Below are 19,573 nucleotides of genomic sequence, written 5' to 3'. Positions count from 1 at the left end.
ATAGGAGAACAAGGTACATGGTACTAACTGATTACATACATAGGACTGGATAAAAGAGTTACATTTGACACTATGAATATCAGTGTTTGACAAAAGAGACTAATTCCTATGACAAGTTAAATTAAGCTAAATGACAAAGATAATAAATGCACAAAGACAAAACATTGATTCAGATAGACTAACATTTCGGACACATAGTCCATTCCGTAATGCCTCCACTAATCTTCTCATCCAGACCATATCATCAAATCTGGACACAACAATAATTTTGAAGCACAACTTCAATTTCGGACACCAAATAATCCATTTCGGAACTCTGACTGACTTCGGGTTGGGATTGCTAGAGGTTATCTTTCAGGTTCCAACAATCCCCCCTAAATGAACTTAGAAATCAAGTCAGATTAGTTTGCTTCTTCCTTGTTGAACTTGTAAGCTCTGAACAACCAATCTCTAACCTCAGCATACCATTGTAATTGACTTACAAACTTTTCCTTGACCTGTTCAGGAGCTTCGGATTTGGATGCTCGACTGATGAACTTCTTGAGGGCTTTTGTTGGAACTAGGTGTTTGTCAAGGACTCGGAAAAAGTCCTTTTTGTTTGTCTTCTTTTTCTTGTATACAAACCCTAAAACTGGATCACCAATAGGACGTTCAGCTAGTAGTTCAGCTTCCGGAAGCACATATTTGATCTTGGCAACAAAGTCTTATGTTCCAAACAAGTGAGCCAACTCATAGTCACATCGACAAATTTCGCGACATAATCCTTGATAAAGCCTAATGCGTTTTCGTACAATTAATGCACAACCAACTCATAGGCAACAACTCATATCTCTAGGTTTAAAGACTTATATGATATTACCGTCTCACAATCACTCGAGATAAATTCCATGAAGTGATACAAGTGAGCGTGGGTTTAATCCAATACTCAGAACTTATGAGCACTCATGAATGTTCTAGCAACTTTTGCTATGTCTAAAACCTTAGACATCTACAAGCCCAATTCATGACAGTCTTGATTCATACCTACTTCCAATATATCACTGACTGTTGAGAGTTTCAATAAAATAATTATTCTGGAAGTCAAAACATGCAAAATTGAAACAATAGTAAACAATTGAGACAAGATAGCAACACCTTACTTATAAATAAACAACAAGTTTTATTTAATCATCAAACGTCAATTCCATTTTACAAGTTTCATAAATAGCTATCTAATCTGAAAAACTAATATTGTCCTTCAGCCCGATACGCCTTGCATGCTGCAAATGCTTAACCGTAGTCAGCCCCTTCATGAGGGGATCTGCTGGGTTCTCTTCTGACGATACCTGTAACACCCGCAGATCCGGGCTAATCAATTTAAAGACAATAAGCATCAAAAATGAGTTTTTGAAGGAAGATTATTTAGAAGGATTAATCTTAACCAAGTTGTAGTATTTGTTACAAGGGTTCCGTAAATATAAAGAACGCTGAAATCCGAGTTATAACGAAGAAGTTATGGCTCGTCGAAGTTTTACGGCAAAGCCGGCACGGAACCTGGAGACGTAAATAATGAATTTACAATGGAGGAGTTTTTAGCCTTAGAAATATGAATAAAAGTTGTAGTATACGTTAAACCGAGAACATACAAAAAAAAGAATGCTCAAATCTGACTTTGTATGAGGAAGTTATGAATTTTCTAAAATTTAGCATACCAGTGCACAACCTGAAACTCGAATTTTAGATTGAGCAGTTTTTGACCTACGTGACCTAAATGAGATTTGAAGATTTCATTAATAGGAACTCAACAGTAAAAAGGAAGACAAAAACGGAGTCTGTATGTAGGAGTTATGAAGTTTACGCGGACATTTAACAATATAATATACTCGTACTGTTAAATTTAAGATCGGTCGAGAATTAGCCGTTGGTATCAAAGTGAAAGTTGTAGATATTATTTAAGCTACGCGTGGATATAATGAACGTCGAAAGCAGAGCTCGTATGCGAAAGTTATGAATTTTTGAAAATCGACTGATTTCTATTCTGTGTGCGATGCCACGTGTCAGCACCTGACTCAGACTTGGAGCCCAATGTCACTCACGACGTGAACATCAAGAAATTCATAATGTGACTCTTCCTCCAGCCCCCTGCAAATAAGAGGTGAAGCCCTCTTCATTCCTCACACATCCCATGACTTCCCTCTCTCTCTCTTTGAAACCTCTCTCTAGCCCTGAAACCCCCCGAAAAACCTAGGGAACCTCCCTAGCACGAGGCAGAAGCCCTGGAGCGCCCGACGGCTCCGAGAAGAAGAGCCTTTCGGCTCGGGAACGCTACTCCAGTGGATCCCGGTTTTGAGAATAACCCGTTGTAAGTGAGCTACGCCTAATCTATCATTAGTATAGCTTATGTTTCAATATAGTAATGTTATTAGGACCTTATAATAAATATTTGGGCTATTATTATGAGTTATATAAGTGTCATTATAATATCTTTTTAACCACTTGCGGTACGGGGAATCTGGTTTGGAGGGCCACTTGGGTTGCTGGATTTCAGAAGTGCTATACGCCAAAATGGTCCTGCCCTCCGGTGTTCCATGTCTAGCCCCTGTCTAGACATAGTGGGTGAAGAATATTATTTTAACGCTTATATAATAGTAATAATAGCAAGACTATTAATTAGTCTCGGTTAACATTAGACTAAACTCTACTGGTAATGATACTAGGTTTTGTCTAAGGAAGTTGTTTTAAATAAACGAAGTGTTGTCTGAGTACCGAGTCACCACCTTATCGGGTCAGTGCATAGTTACTTTCATCTTACACATAGATATGAAGTATTTTATAAAAATTACGTGCTATATGTGCATATTATCTGAATACTTGTTGTTTATACTAGATGGATGATTTTATATATGTTTTAAATTATTTAAACTGTATATGTATTTTAAATCTACAAAATATGTTGGGTAAAACATGGGTATATGAAATATGAGTTGGATGATAAGTTGAGAGGTAATATAGACCATGAGGTAAGGGTGAGAGGTGGACGATGTGAGAATCCTTTTTCCAAATGTTGGCCACTTCATCTAGCAGAGTATGGATGACAACCATAGACTATTCTAGGCAGTCCTGTGGAACACTAGCAGGCTCTCAACTTATAGGTGTTGTGAACGATTTGTTCACTGGTGTACTCTAAAAACCCATTGACCTGTATTGCGAGTGGACTCTCGAAAACGATATTGTTAATAAGCGAGATAACCCTGCAGATGTACCTAAAGGACTCTACCGGCAGAAGCGCCTAAGAGAGAACCTCATAACCCTGACAAATGCGCCTAAAGGACTATACCGGTAGATGCACCCCATAAAGAATGTCACAATTCTAGCAGTTGCGCCTAAGTGATAATATTAACAGCTGTGCTTGACAGATGTCACACTATCACATACGTAGCCTTTCCTTTTACCTTTTGGTAAACCGGGTTGACCAAGGCCGATCCCTTTCCATTGGGAAGAGAAACCTTTTCTGGACTTCCAATGTTTCCATTGTCAAAGCCCATGGAAGTTTTAGAAACATACCTTCCACCAAAATTTGCTTGACCATTGCGCCAAATCATTTTTGATTGAGAAGCAATAAGCAAATAATGATAAAGGTAAAGATAATAAATGAACAACATACTATTCTTAAAAGGCTATCCATATAAATTGTTCCAGTGAAGTGCAACCCAAATGGACGTTGCTACTCTCGGGTCGAATACATACCAATAATAGTTATGGGCTTAGACATCTAATCCAACAAAGACAATGATAAAGGCAAAGATAATAAATGAAGAACAAGAAGAATTTTTGAGAGAATAACTTGAAATATGAAGTAACTTGAATATTGTTATATGTGAGTGAATGATCCGTCATTTGATTTAACATTGAAAGCTCCTATAAATAGGAGAACAAGGTACATGGTACTAACTGATTACATACATAGGACTGGATAAAAGAGTTACATTTGACACTATGAATATCAGTGTTTGACAAAAGAGACTAATTCCTATGACAAGTTAAATTAAGCTAAATGACAAAGATAATAAATGCACAAAGACAAAACATTGATTCAGATAGACTAACATTTCGGACACATAGTCCATTCCGTAATGCCTCCACTAATCTTCTCATCCAGACCATATCATCAAATCTGGACACAACAATAATTTTGAAGCACAACTTCAATTTCGGACACCAAATAATCCATTTCGGAACTCTGACTGACTTCGGGTTGGGATTGCTAGAGGTTATCTTTCAGGTTCCAACAATCCCCCCTAAATGAACTTAGAAATCAAGTCAGATTAGTTTGCTTCTTCCTTGTTGAACTTGTAAGCTCTGAACAACCAATCTCTAACCTCAGCATACCATTGTAATTGACTTACAAACTTTTCCTTGACCTGTTCAGGAGCTTCGGATTTGGATGCTCGACTGATGAACTTCTTGAGGGCTTTTGTTGGAACTAGGTGTTTGTCAAGGACTCGGAAAAAGTCCTTTTTGTTTGTCTTCTTTTTCTTGTATACAAACCCTAAAACTGGATCACCAATAGGACGTTCAGCTAGTAGTTCAGCTTCCGGAAGCACATATTTGATCTTGGCAACAAAGTCTTATGTTCCAAACAAGTGAGCCAACTCATAGTCACATCGACAAATTTCGCGACATAATCCTTGATAAAGCCTAATGCGTTTTCGTACAATTAATGCACAACCAACTCATAGGCAACAACTCATATCTCTAGGTTTAAAGACTTATATGATATTACCGTCTCACAATCACTCGAGATAAATTCCATGAAGTGATACAAGTGAGCGTGGGTTTAATCCAATACTCAGAACTTATGAGCACTCATGAATGTTCTAGCAACTTTTGCTATGTCTAAAACCTTAGACATCTACAAGCCCAATTCATGACAGTCTTGATTCATACCTACTTCCAATATATCACTGACTGTTGAGAGTTTCAATAAAATAATTATTCTGGAAGTCAAAACATGCAAAATTGAAACAATAGTAAACAATTGAGACAAGATAGCAACACCTTACTTATAAATAAACAACAAGTTTTATTTAATCATCAAACGTCAATTCCATTTTACAAGTTTCATAAATAGCTATCTAATCTGAAAAACTAATATTGTCCTTCAGCCCGATACGCCTTGCATGCTGCAAATGCTTAACCGTAGTCAGCCCCTTCATGAGGGGATCTGCTGGGTTCTCTTCTGACGATACCTGTAACACCCGCAGATCCGGGCTAATCAATTTAAAGACAATAAGCATCAAAAATGAGTTTTTGAAGGAAGATTATTTAGAAGGATTAATCTTAACCAAGTTGTAGTATTTGTTACAAGGGTTCCGTAAATATAAAGAACGCTGAAATCCGAGTTATAACGAAGAAGTTATGGCTCGTCGAAGTTTTACGGCAAAGCCGGCACGGAACCTGGAGACGTAAATAATGAATTTACAATGGAGGAGTTTTTAGCCTTAGAAATATGAATAAAAGTTGTAGTATACGTTAAACCGAGAACATACAAAAAAAAGAATGCTCAAATCTGACTTTGTATGAGGAAGTTATGAATTTTCTAAAATTTAGCATACCAGTGCACAACCTGAAACTCGAATTTTAGATTGAGCAGTTTTTGACCTACGTGACCTAAATGAGATTTGAAGATTTCATTAATAGGAACTCAACAGTAAAAAGGAAGACAAAAACGGAGTCTGTATGTAGGAGTTATGAAGTTTACGCGGACATTTAACAATATAATATACTCGTACTGTTAAATTTAAGATCGGTCGAGAATTAGCCGTTGGTATCAAAGTGAAAGTTGTAGATATTATTTAAGCTACGCGTGGATATAATGAACGTCGAAAGCAGAGCTCGTATGCGAAAGTTATGAATTTTTGAAAATCGACTGATTTCTATTCTGTGTGCGATGCCACGTGTCAGCACCTGACTCAGACTTGGAGCCCAATGTCACTCACGACGTGAACATCAAGAAATTCATAATGTGACTCTTCCTCCAGCCCCCTGCAAATAAGAGGTGAAGCCCTCTTCATTCCTCACACATCCCATGACTTCCCTCTCTCTCTCTTTGAAACCTCTCTCTAGCCCTGAAACCCCCCGAAAAACCTAGGGAACCTCCCTAGCACGAGGCAGAAGCCCTGGAGCGCCCGACGGCTCCGAGAAGAAGAGCCTTTCGGCTCGGGAACGCTACTCCAGTGGATCCCGGTTTTGAGAATAACCCGTTGTAAGTGAGCTACGCCTAATCTATCATTAGTATAGCTTATGTTTCAATATAGTAATGTTATTAGGACCTTATAATAAATATTTGGGCTATTATTATGAGTTATATAAGTGTCATTATAATATCTTTTTAACCACTTGCGGTACGGGGAATCTGGTTTGGAGGGCCACTTGGGTTGCTGGATTTCAGAAGTGCTATACGCCAAAATGGTCCTGCCCTCCGGTGTTCCATGTCTAGCCCCTGTCTAGACATAGTGGGTGAAGAATATTATTTTAACGCTTATATAATAGTAATAATAGCAAGACTATTAATTAGTCTCGGTTAACATTAGACTAAACTCTACTGGTAATGATACTAGGTTTTGTCTAAGGAAGTTGTTTTAAATAAACGAAGTGTTGTCTGAGTACCGAGTCACCACCTTATCGGGTCAGTGCATAGTTACTTTCATCTTACACATAGATATGAAGTATTTTATAAAAATTACGTGCTATATGTGCATATTATCTGAATACTTGTTGTTTATACTAGATGGATGATTTTATATATGTTTTAAATTATTTAAACTGTATATGTATTTTAAATCTACAAAATATGTTGGGTAAAACATGGGTATATGAAATATGAGTTGGATGATAAGTTGAGAGGTAATATAGACCATGAGGTAAGGGTGAGAGGTGGACGATGTGAGAATCCTTTTTCCAAATGTTGGCCACTTCATCTAGCAGAGTATGGATGACAACCATAGACTATTCTAGGCAGTCCTGTGGAACACTAGCAGGCTCTCAACTTATAGGTGTTGTGAACGATTTGTTCACTGGTGTACTCTAAAAACCCATTGACCTGTATTGCGAGTGGACTCTCGAAAACGATATTGTTAATAAGCGAGATAACCCTGCAGATGTACCTAAAGGACTCTACCGGCAGAAGCGCCTAAGAGAGAACCTCATAACCCTGACAAATGCGCCTAAAGGACTATACCGGTAGATGCACCCCATAAAGAATGTCACAATTCTAGCAGTTGCGCCTAAGTGATAATATTAACAGCTGTGCTTGACAGATGTGTCATTAGTGTGACAACCCGAAATTTCCATTCTGAACAAATCATATCAATCCAATAGAAGTTAGAACAGTTACAGTGAAATCCCAGACTTCGAGTATAAGTTTGGTAGTTTTTCAGGATTCACACTTAAAGAGATATTAGGAGTGTGGATGCACTAGGGTTTTGTGCAACACTGTTATTCCAATACTCTAAGATATTAGAGTTCATTCCGGGAATAAAAATATTTTCTGCCAAAAATATCTCAGGACTATAAATAGAATTCTGAACCAAATTGGTTCATTAGTTACATTTCCAACTAGAGAAAAGCCATTTTTCTCTCTCACGGATCTTCGGGTTTTTATCCCAAATTGTGAGTACTTCGATCTAGTTATGTTATATAGATTAGATTGTGTTTAGAAACATCAATTTCATAACAAAACAACTAGATTCGGGAGTTTACCGCCCAAGAACGCTTGGGGAGTAAACTACATTTTAAGGGCCAAAAGTGTCCCAATGACCCTCAAAACTTTAGAACTCGAACTAGAACCCACTATGGCATGTTTAGGACACCAAAAGCAATTAAAATCAATGATGAAAGTGAGTTCACGGCCAAGGAGGTTCTTGGGCCGTGAACTCCATGTTTAGGTGTCAAAATGCCTTGAAACACTTCCTAAGGCTTAGGCTTGAATTAGGACAAGTACCCTAGTGTGTTTGGAGCAAGAAAACACCATTAAAACACCAAGAAAAAGGTGTTCACGGCCCAAGATGTTCCAGGGCCGTGAACTCCATTAAATGGTGCCAAATGGTGTCATAAATCCCCCTAAAGCCTTGAACAATTGCCTTGATGCATTCCTTGTTAAATTAGAGGTTTGAAAGCACCATAAACCTTCCCCCAAAGGAGTTTATGGCTGTAATCTCCATGGGATATGGTCCCAGGGCCGTAAACCCCTATAAAGGGGGCAAATGTCACCTAAACACTTGATTTAGCCTTGAAACAATTCACCAAACTAGTTGTATAAATGATAGGCTTCAATTAGAGACCTTGCTGAGAGTTTACCGCCAGGAGTTTACCCCCTGGGCCGTAAACTCCAAAGCATATGGTCATTAGACCATAAACTCCCATTAGAGGCCTTGCACTCCTTTGTTGCAACCCATTAGCCTCCTAGCACTTGACCAAAAGTGTTTTCCCCGCGTTAAAATGTTTATACTTGTACAATTAGTGTTTTAATCACTAATTATTTATACACATATATCTTCATATGAAATTAGGATCATTGTGTGCGTCTAAAGTCTTCACTTGACACCAAGCACTTGTCCGATCCTTCCTTACGATAATAGTCCGTTCAATTCCAGTCACTTACTGCAAGTGAGTTCATACCCCTTAATCAATGTTTTAAACTGTTTTTAAATGCTTTATGGGTGGGATACAAGTAGAATTATGATAATTATTATATCAATCACGTGTGATTAATAAGCAGCATTCAAATGATTGGCTACTCATTAGCCGTTTTACCAAACAGTTTTCTTCAAATGTTTTTCATAAACATTTTATATATTTTAAAACTCCTTATTACACTGTACATTTTACTCTGTATATTACATTTCAAACTTATTTACAATTGTGTTTCAAATAAATGTTCTTTATACTAAAATGCTTTATCAAACCCATGCCTTCAAACCGTTTTATAGATTGACATCAAGTCGATCTTTTCTTAAGATAATAACTATGTTCAAAGGTTTTACAAAACTTATTTATGTTTTTATATTATAAATTGCATGCCTCTATATGTATAGTTATATAAGAAATGTTTAAAAGACTTAGGAAGGCTATCCACCCTATTTCCTTTTCGCGCTTGAGATGTGGTCTGGTGGGATATCGGGTACTCGTCCGAAGGTCGTTTAAATATTAGTTATATAACATATGTACATATATAGTCATAAAGGTCCTTCCAGTTCATCCCATGCCCATGGGTAGCAAGGGTATACATCCATGTCCATACGTACCAGTTAGATTACTAGTAAACTACCATATGGGTAGTTTAGGAAGATACTAGAACTATTACTAGAACACAATATCATACTATGAGTCAGTTCATTCATGAGTCAATACTTACTACTATGACAACATATACAACTACACTAGAGAAGAACATATACAACTATACTAGAGAAGAACATATACAACTTTACTAGAGAGAGAACATATACAACTATACTAGAGAAGAACATATACAACTATACTAAAGAAGAACATATACAACAATACTAGAAAAAGAACATATACAATGATACTAGAACGAGTACATTACTATACTTGCTAGGTAGAGAGCACGTACATTACAGCTAGAACAGTTCATTACATTACATATATATGAATACGTTAATTATTGTGATATGTATCGGAGCATGCCTTAAATGTCATGGACCGAGTTGTAGCCATAGTCTCTTGAAGGGATAGCGTGAGTTTGCGTATAGATCTATACTGGATTGACTATCCTACACCTTGCTGCTAGCTACAGCGGGACCTGCAGGTCTGCGGGTGCCAAACGTCATACCTTTTTACGACCATTCTTATGTCGTTGTTACCAATCAATAGTATGGTGCAATTAATCACATGATTCCTTAATATAAATCCGGTTTAAGGTAGTTAGTACAACAGTAGTTCCTATAATACATCACTACAGTACTACATTAATTTCCCCTTTTCACATTTTAGTGATCATTTCACTTAAACATTAAATGTAAAAACTATATTTTGTAAATGATAGTTACACTTGGGAAAATTACACACTTTTACAAGAAACAAACATTTAGAACAGTTAGGTCTTGGTAGAAGACACGCTTTATATAATAGTAGGAATCATAGGGATTTCTAGGGTTTTTCAAACGTTTACAGTTGTTTTACAAACATTTTTACATTTACAGTTCATATACATTTTCAATACTTACAATTCATATACATTTTCCTTACTTACAGTTCATAAACTTACAAATTCTTACATACAAATTAAGACACTAAAATACTTATGATCTCACCAGCTTCAAAGCTGATACTCGCTTTCAAAATTACTTGTATCCTCAGGTCATCATAGACAGGTACCAATGCAATGAATATGGAAGATGGAGCTCGTTGAAGACTCATCTTTCATTTTGATTTATGCTTTAGTGTTTATCAAAATTTGATAGAACACACTTGTATACTAATTATATTATTAATGCAATGGATGATGTTGTTGCTCTTTACTACTTTACATTGTTGTGATACTGTACATGACGTCCTCCGCCCCAGAACGTTTTCGCCGTTCTTGGTTTTGGGGTGTGACAATTAGCAACGATGGATTTCGTGCCTATTCCTTAGGATAATCCTTAGGAATGAATGAACGTGGAATAAGTGATTCTTAGGGTAGATCCTTAAGAGTAAATAATATAACGGGGATGGGTAATTGGGTTGATTGATTGTTTGATGATTAAACATAATGATTATAATATTGTGGGTTAAAAACCCTATGTACTCACCTGGTTTACCAACCTGACGCACTCAAGCTTATTTGTATCATTGGTGTCGATATGAAGCTAATTTAAACTGAGAGATTTAAAAGAGATGTAGATCACTAATGTAAATGAATGTAAGTTCTATTTTTTGCTTATATTTCTATATTGATGATGACATCCCAGATGTTTTAAAATGAATAAAAATACATTTCTTCTGAAATGCTTTGATAATATATTTTTCATGTTTTTCTGGGGACAAATTCCACAACATTTTTATTAAAAGAAGTACTATGATTTTTATAAAGCGTAAACAAAAAAAATCAGTCTTTTCTGGTAGTGAAAATGGGGATGTCATAGTTGGTATCAGAGCATTTGTAACGACCCAAATTTCAAGCCCGAAAATTTCATTTTTAAATTAACAATTCCATAAACATTTTTACCAAATATTTTCGAATAAATAACACGTCACAAAATCATATTGTTGTGTCCCAAACCATAATTTCAAAAGTAATAAAAATCAAAGTACAGTCCCAAAAACTCCTTGCGGAAAACCATGTGTGCGTGTGATGCGTTGCTACACCGCCGGCTCCTTCCCCTTCGACGAAGAGGTACCTGAAGCCAAAACCAAAACTGTAAGCAAAGCTTAGTGAGTTCCCCCATCATACCACATACCATACAGTATCGTCGGTATCTTTCAACCGGTAACCAATATTGGTATCTTTCAACCGGTAACCAACATCGGTATCTTTCAACCGGTATCCGACATCGGTATTTTTCAACCGACAACTGGGGGCTATTTCACCCTTACCACTAGCATATAATCTACAGATATGAACATACAGTCAGGCATATCCAGGTACTGACCTACCCTTGGGTCCTACAGACCACTATTAGGGAAACTAATCCCTACTATACACATAACATATCATCCAAATAAATCTCATAACCAACAGATAACCAGACCAAGATAATTATCACAAAGACCATTATCTTCGAAATACCCCTTTTTGGTGGGCCGGCATTGTGGCCTTAGACCCACCCCTACTGGAAGGTAACTCACCTCAATTTCGTGCAGTGTTTGAATTCTCCTTGGCGCACAAGTTCACTCCCTTCGACTCCTCGATCCCTACACGACGACCTTCAGTTCAACACACAGCAATTACAACCCTAAACAGGGTCAGTCCAAGTCCAGACAAAGTTAACTTCAAGTTGACCCGACTCGCTGAGTCCCTCACCCTTTATTCGTCCTCATCCATGACCCCACTCGTCGAGTTGGGCCGTCAACTCGACGAGTTCTTCTCTCATATGAACATCAAATGAAAACTCATCCGACTCGCCCAGTTGATAAATAACTCGTCGAGTTGACCTTCATCTGATGAACAAGTTCTGTCCTCGACTCGCCGAGTTAATGAACAACTCGTCGAACTCATCGTCATCCTTAAGAAGATTTCCTTGGACTCGCCGAGTCTGTTCTAGCACTCGCGGAGTCCCATGAACTCCAGGTCTAAAATCACGTCTAATTCATTGGTTAACTTTTTCTTTCCGGTTCCTTTGACTCTCAACAGATATAGGGCTCAAAGCCTTGGACTCGTCGAGTCTGAGAACGGACTCGCCGAGTTGGTCACGTCCACACTCTAAATCTTTGATTTCTGATGTACAACCTTTGATCAAAAGATGGATCCAAGCTTCTATAATCGATCTAGCAAGTAAAGTTACAAACTTTACGTGTTTGCATGGGACATTGAGCTCAAAAAGACATAAAACAAGCTCTTAAGATGCGTGGGAACTTTCATGGGTGCAAAAGCCACTCAAATCTTCCTAGTGACCCCTTAAATGATGTGATTCAGAAGCTTTAACCCCCAACCATGTTTGCAAACATGGTTGGCCACCAATAATGACTTATAAAAGCCCTAAATCTCCCCAAAGAGGGATCTAACAAATGAATGAGAAAGGTTACAACTTTTTACCTTCAATGAGCTGTAGAAAGTGCACAATTTCGGGTTCCCTTGATCACTACTTGCTACCTCAAGCTTTTCTCCTTCCTTCTTAAGACCACAACCACCAAAATCCACCAATAAGGCATAGATTGCTTCTATGACGGCTAGGGTTTCAATGAGAGGTGTTTTGGGAGCATAAGGGATGTTTTGGACGACATAACATTGTTTAAATAGGGTGCAAACCCTTGGATTAGGGTTTTTTTCTAGACAACGTCTACTCGCCGAATCCGGGACCCGACTCGTCGAGTAGATGGCTTAAACCCCGCATCCCATCTCACTTCTACTCCGCGAGTTGGTTCCTCAACTCGCCGCGTCCAAGGCCAAAAATGAAGAATACATAGTTAAAAATAAAAGTAGAGCATACCAAGGACTAGGTGCTACAAATCTCCCCCACTTATTTTAGACTTCGTCCTCAAAGTCTGCGGCTCATTCCTGAAATAGCTCCGGGTAGTGCTCCATCATCTCTTCCACCGGCTCCCAAGTCCATTCTGAGCCCTTCGCACCTTCACGAGTTCCACTCTCTTATTCCTTAGATCCTTCAACTTCCGGTCGAGGATCGCCATAGGTCGCTCAATGTAATTCAGGCTGCCAGCAACCTGAATGTCCTCTAAGGGCACCACTGCTGAGTTGTCCACCAAGCACTTTCACAGCTGGGACATGTGGAAAGTGTTGTGGATCTGGCTGAGTTCGGCTGGAAGATCCAGCCTAAACGCCACCTTGCCCACCTGGGCTATAACCCTAAACGGTCCAATGTACCTAGGTCCCAACTTGCCCCGTTTCCTGAATCGGATAACGCCCTTCCATGGCGACACCTTTAGGAGAACCATATCCCGACCTGGAATTCCAGGTCTGATCGACACTTATCGACATAACTTTTCTGCCGACTCTAAGCGGTCTGAAGCCTGCTTCGGACCTGCTGGATCCTCTTTGTCGTCTTGAGCACTACTTCGGTGCTCCCCATTACCCTCTGGCCAACCTCGCCCCAACATATCGGGGTCCTGCACTTCCTCCCGTACAACATCTCGAAGGGAGTACGATCGATACTCGCGTGATAACTATTGTTATAGGAGAAATCCCATTACCCTTAAAGGGAGGTAGGTATCCTAACTTCCTCCGAAGTCTAACACGCATGCTCGCATCATATCCTCCAGATTCTGGATGGTCCGCTCGCTCTGACCATCCGTCTGAGGGTGAAAGGCGATGCTAAAATACAGACGAGTATCCAGCTCAACGTGAAACTTCTTCCAAAACCTGGAAGTGAACCACACATCTCTGTCCGAAATCACCGATACTGGCACCCCGTGCCGTGCCACCACCTCCCAGAGATAGATGTCGGCCAGCTTCTCGGCCGAGATACTCTCCAGAATTAGAATAAAATGAGCGCTCTTGGTCAATCGGTTGACGATGACCCGAATCGAATCCACCCCTCGCGCGGTCCTGGGAAGCTTTGTGATAAAATCCATCATAATGTCCTCCCATTTCCACAGTGGAATGTCCAACGGCTGCATCTTGTCGTGTGGCCTCTGGTGCTCGTCCTTGAACTTCCTGCAGGTCAAGCACCGCTCCATGTACCTTCTACATCCCGTTTCAGGCAGGTCCACCAATAGTCCATGTGAAGATCTCTATACATCTTCGTTGCCCCGGGATGAATGGAGAATCGAGATTTGTGTGCCTCCTCCATCAGAACCTGGCGCACACCCCCGAGGTACGGCACCCACACCCTACGGTGTAGTGTCAATAACCCTCGGATGTCATAGTCGAAGGAGGAAACCTGCCCCACAATCTGCTCGCTCTTCAGATTTTCCTCCTTCATGGCCTCTTTCTGGGCCTCCCAAATCAGCTCCATAAGCGGAGTCACCACTGTCATCCTCAGACAGATATCCCTGATCGGCGCTGCCTTGCGGCTAAGTGCGTCGGCCACCACATTGGCCTTTCCCGGATGGTAAAGGATCTCGCAATCATAATCCTTTACCACATCAAGCCACCAAAGCTACCTCATATTCAAATTTGGCTGGTCCATGAGATACCTCAGCCTCTTGTGGTCTGTGTAAATCGTACAACGAACCCAATAGAGGTAATGAAGCCAAATCTTGAGGGTGATCACAACATCCCCAAGCTCCAAATCATGTGTCGGGTAGTTTGCCTCGTGAGGCTTCAGCTGCCTCGAAGCGTAAGCAATGACATGCCCTCTTTGCATCAATACTGCGCCCAAACCAGAGACGGACGCATTGCAGTACACAACAAAATCCTTCATGCCCTCCGGTAGGGCTAAGATTGGCGCCTCGCACAATCGCTGCCTCAATGTCTCAAATGTAGCCTGCTGCTCAGGCCCCCAACGGAAAACCACGGCCAGCCTTATCAGTCTGGTAAGGGGCACGACTATCAGGGAGAAATCCCGGATGAATCTCCGATAGTAGCCGGCTAATCCTAGGAAACTCCGAATCTCAGATGGAGACTTCGGAACCTCCCACCTCATCACGGCCTCCACTTTGTCCGGATCTAATGAAATCTCGTTCTGGTTGACAAGGTGCCCAAGAAACTGCACCTTGCGCAACCAAAACTCACACTTGGAGAGCTTAGCATACAAGTTCTCCCTCCTCAAGGTCTCCAGAACCTCTCGCAGATGCTCCTCGTGCTCCCTCTGCGTCTTGGAATAACCAAGATATCATCAACAAACACTATCACCGACCGGTCTAACATCGGTCTACACACGCGGTTCATGAGGTCCATGAACGCGGCAGGAGCATTGCTAAGCCCGAAGGGCATCACCACAAACTCGTAATGGCCATAGCGCATCCGGAATGCAGTCTTCTGTACATCCTCCTCTCGGACCCTCATATGATGGTATCATGAATGCAAATCGATCTTGGAGAACCAAGATGCTCCCTAAAGCTGGTCAAAGAGGTCATCAATCCTTGGGAGTGGGTAACGGTTCTTCACCTTCACCTTATTCAACTCCCGATAATCTATACACATCCGATGCGACCCGTCCTTCTTCACAAATAGAATCGGGGCTCCCCAGGGTGAACTGCTCGGTCTAATGAACCCCTTGTCTAACAGCTCCTACAGCTGTGTAGACAGCTCCTGCATCTCAAGATGAGCCAACCGATACAGTTCCTTGGCTATCGGAGCCACACCAGGGACTAGGTCGATCCGGAACTCCACCTGTCTCTCCGGAGGTATCCCAGGAAACTCTTCGGGGAATACGTTCGTAAACTCTCGCACCACGGGCACATCACCCACCATCGTCCTGGGTATCCATAACATAGGCGACATAACCTGTGCAACCCTGCTAGAGGTAGTTCCTAGCCCTCGTTGCCGAACATAAGGCTGGCCCTTGCCGTGGCCTTTCGCCCTGAACCACCAGCTCTCCCCCACTAGGGGTCCTGATCCGCACTGACTGCTGTGCGCAGTCGATCACTGCCCCATTGGGGCTCAGCCAGTCCATACAAATAATGACCTTGTTCCCCCGTAAAGGTATGGAAACCAAGTCCACCAAATAACGTTCCTCGAACAGCCTCAAAACACAATCCTGGTAGACCTCCGACGCTCGTACTGACCGGTCGTCTGCAATCTCGGCCTCTAGAGGGCAATCCAATATGCCTGAAGACTCCAGAAACTTCTTGCTAAGCGCAAGAGAAACAAATGATCGAGTGGCACTCGAATCAAACAACACCTGAACTGGGATACCGTTCACATGGAACGATCCTAAGCAAGGCACATATTATATCAAAATCATAGCGACATAACATAAAATCAGAAAATAAGAAATCATACCCGTCACCACATCGGGTTCAGCGCGTGTCTCCTCAGCGGTCAGCTGAAATGATCGGCTCCGAACCACAGGAGCCTCCACCTTGGCCTTCCGGCGATCCACAACCCGTGTTGTCACTGAAGTCGGAGCCACTGCCGGCGCTGCTGCTGTTGCTGTCAATCTAGGGCAATTGGTCTTTTTATGGCCCTTCTGATTGCAATGAAAGCAAATCAGGTCAGATATCTGAATCGCAGGATTAGAGGCAATACAGTCTCTGCCAAAATGTCCAACCTTCCCGCACTTATAGCAGCCTGAACCCAGCCTAGTGCGACAAGCTCCCTCGTGTGACCGACCACATTTCCCACAACGGTCCCGCCCTGACTGGCCTTTCGGCCTACCATCGGATCCCTTGGACTTCTTCCTCGAAGCCCCCATCATCAGCCCCTCCGTTGCCTTCCTTTTCCGGATGTGCTCCAAATCAATCTCCCTTTCCCTAGCCCTGGCAATCATGGAATCCAGGGTAGGGCAGGTTGAGAAAACTGACATCCTCCTGGATGTCAGCTGGTAGCATGTCATGGTAGCGGGTCCTCTTCATGTCCTCATCACCCGCATACTGGGGCACCAACAATACCCTCTCCGATAACTTGGCGGTGATCTCCGCCACAGTCTCCGTAGTCTGTCTTGTTGGATTAAAGTCTAAGTCCATAACTATAATTGGTGAGACTTGACCCGACCCGGCATGGTCCATGGGTTGCATGGCATCATGCATTTGGATAGACTATAATGAGAGAAATAACACTTAAGGTTTGTTAATATACTATAAGTTCTAATATATTAATAATATTATTTAATTAGTATTGATCAAGAATTAATCTAGGATTAATGAAGTGATCAAAAGAAGACTAATTAAATATATGGGTTGATTGTGTAAATCATCCATACTTGTATAGTGGGCTAATGCTTCATGGATTATCAAGTCGGGCTAAAACCCATAAGATGCTCCATAGATGCTCCATGGTGTATTTGAACCCATGGATCCAAGGAAATGGAAAGTCATGACAATTAGGGTTTACCCTAATTGTCACTAACTATATAAGCATCTTATTGTTGACAAAATCGGCCACTATGAGTGTGAGAATGAAGGGCAAGCCGATTTTTATGAAGTGTGGATTTCTCTCTAATCTATTCCAAGTGTATTTGGTGTTGTGTGAACCATTTGAGGTGTCACACTTGGGGCACTAGGCACTCAAGCTTCATGAAGACATTCTACATCAAAGAGGCATGTAATTCTAACTTGATATATTCATATGAATCATTGTTATTATGTTAGTTAGGATGAATACCTTGGAAAGTTCATATTTGCATGTATAATAGAGAAAACATAGATCCAAGGTATTTAGGGTTGCATGTACACCTAGGAGTGTTAGAATGTTCAAAAGCCAACAGTGGTATCAGAGCCATGGGTTGTTTCTGTTATATTGATGTAAATATTTTATTTTCAAAGTTGGAATAAAATTGACGTTTGTCAAATTTTAAGATAATTACTTGTTTTTGTGAAAAACAAATTATTTGTAAAATTTGAATCATTTGCTATATGAGTTAAATTAGGTCAAATTTAGTAAAAGATAAAATGATATGATTATTTTATTAGTTTTAAAAGTTTGATCTAAAGAATTTTTTGAAACCTCCATAAGTTATGGATATGAAAAGGTTTTAGAAAAATGATTCAAAGTTTTTTATGGAGTTACAAAAATTGGTGTTAATGTTTTAAAGAATTCCATAACTTGTTCTTAAGTTATGGAACATGAAAAGTTTCATCATTAAACAAACATTAAACTCCATAAGTTATGGAATCCAAAAGTTTTTTTTGAATTATTTTGATCTTATGAGTTGATTTAGATTAATAGAAAATTATGTGATAATATGTTTTCAATCCTTTTTAATCTAAGAGTTGATTCTAAAATGTGTTTTGGTAACTTGTCTTCAAGTTACTTGAAAAGTCACATTTAAGTTTCTTAAAACTCATAAAAGTTGTAATAGGTTACAAAATGAAGAGTCTGGTCCTCATTAAATGGTTTTATGACTCCATAACTTGTCCTCAAGTTATGGAGGTTCAAAAGTCTCTTCATTAAATAAAAAAAATGTGTAACCTTACTTAATTTCATAAGTTACAAAACAAAGAAAAATTACATTCTTTTATTAGTTTAAAGTCTTCCATAACTTGTCCTCAAGTTATGGAACTTAAGAGTCTTTTAATTAAAACCACTTTAAACACATAAGTTATGGAATTAATTAGTTTTGAATAGTTTCAAAACTTGCCCTCAAGTTTTGGAATTTGAAAAGTTCACTTATGAATACGTTAATTCCAAGTTAGCCCTTAGAATTTTAAAAGTTAAAATTCAACCCTTATACTTTATAATATTATAAGTTTATAATATATATATATATATATATATATATATATTTACAACTTTATAATGTATATATAATAGAAAATCAAAGGTTTTTAAGACCAAAGTTTTAAAAACAAGGAGATGTAAATTGAACCTTTGATGAAATTTAAGTGGTAGAGATTTAAATAGAGGTTATCCAAGTGAAATGAATTTAACCAATAAGAAATCCCCAATTTTTGTATAAATAGTCCCCCCTTATGCTTTACTTTCATTTACATCTCACTCTCTCCATTCCCGTTAACCAAGGGGTCTTATTTGAATCTTTTTTATTTACAGTAAATACAAACCCTCAAACCCTAAAAACCACATCATCCACCATCGACACTAGAAGCCAAGGAGACAGTGGGAGGCAAATCGAGCTTGAAGAGATTCAAGAGTCGATAGATGAAGGAACCTCTACCGCTGGCACTCAACCCGAGGAGGAAACTCCGATTGAACCGATTGACGAGTCCTTACCTCTTAGACGTTCAGATAGAGTTAGAGTTCAACCCCAGTTTTATGGTTTTCATATTACTACCGAAGGGGATACGTATATTAGTGATGGTACACTAATAAATCTTGATGAACCTAATAGCTATAAGGAAGCCATGGCAGGCC

The sequence above is a fragment of the Lactuca serriola genome, chromosome 4, assembly GCF_051521515.1.
Source record: "Lactuca serriola cultivar US96UC23 chromosome 4, Lser_US96UC23_V15, whole genome shotgun sequence".
NCBI classification, from domain to species: domain Eukaryota; kingdom Viridiplantae; phylum Streptophyta; class Magnoliopsida; order Asterales; family Asteraceae; genus Lactuca; species Lactuca serriola.
Note: the sequence above shows the minus strand (reverse complement) of the source record.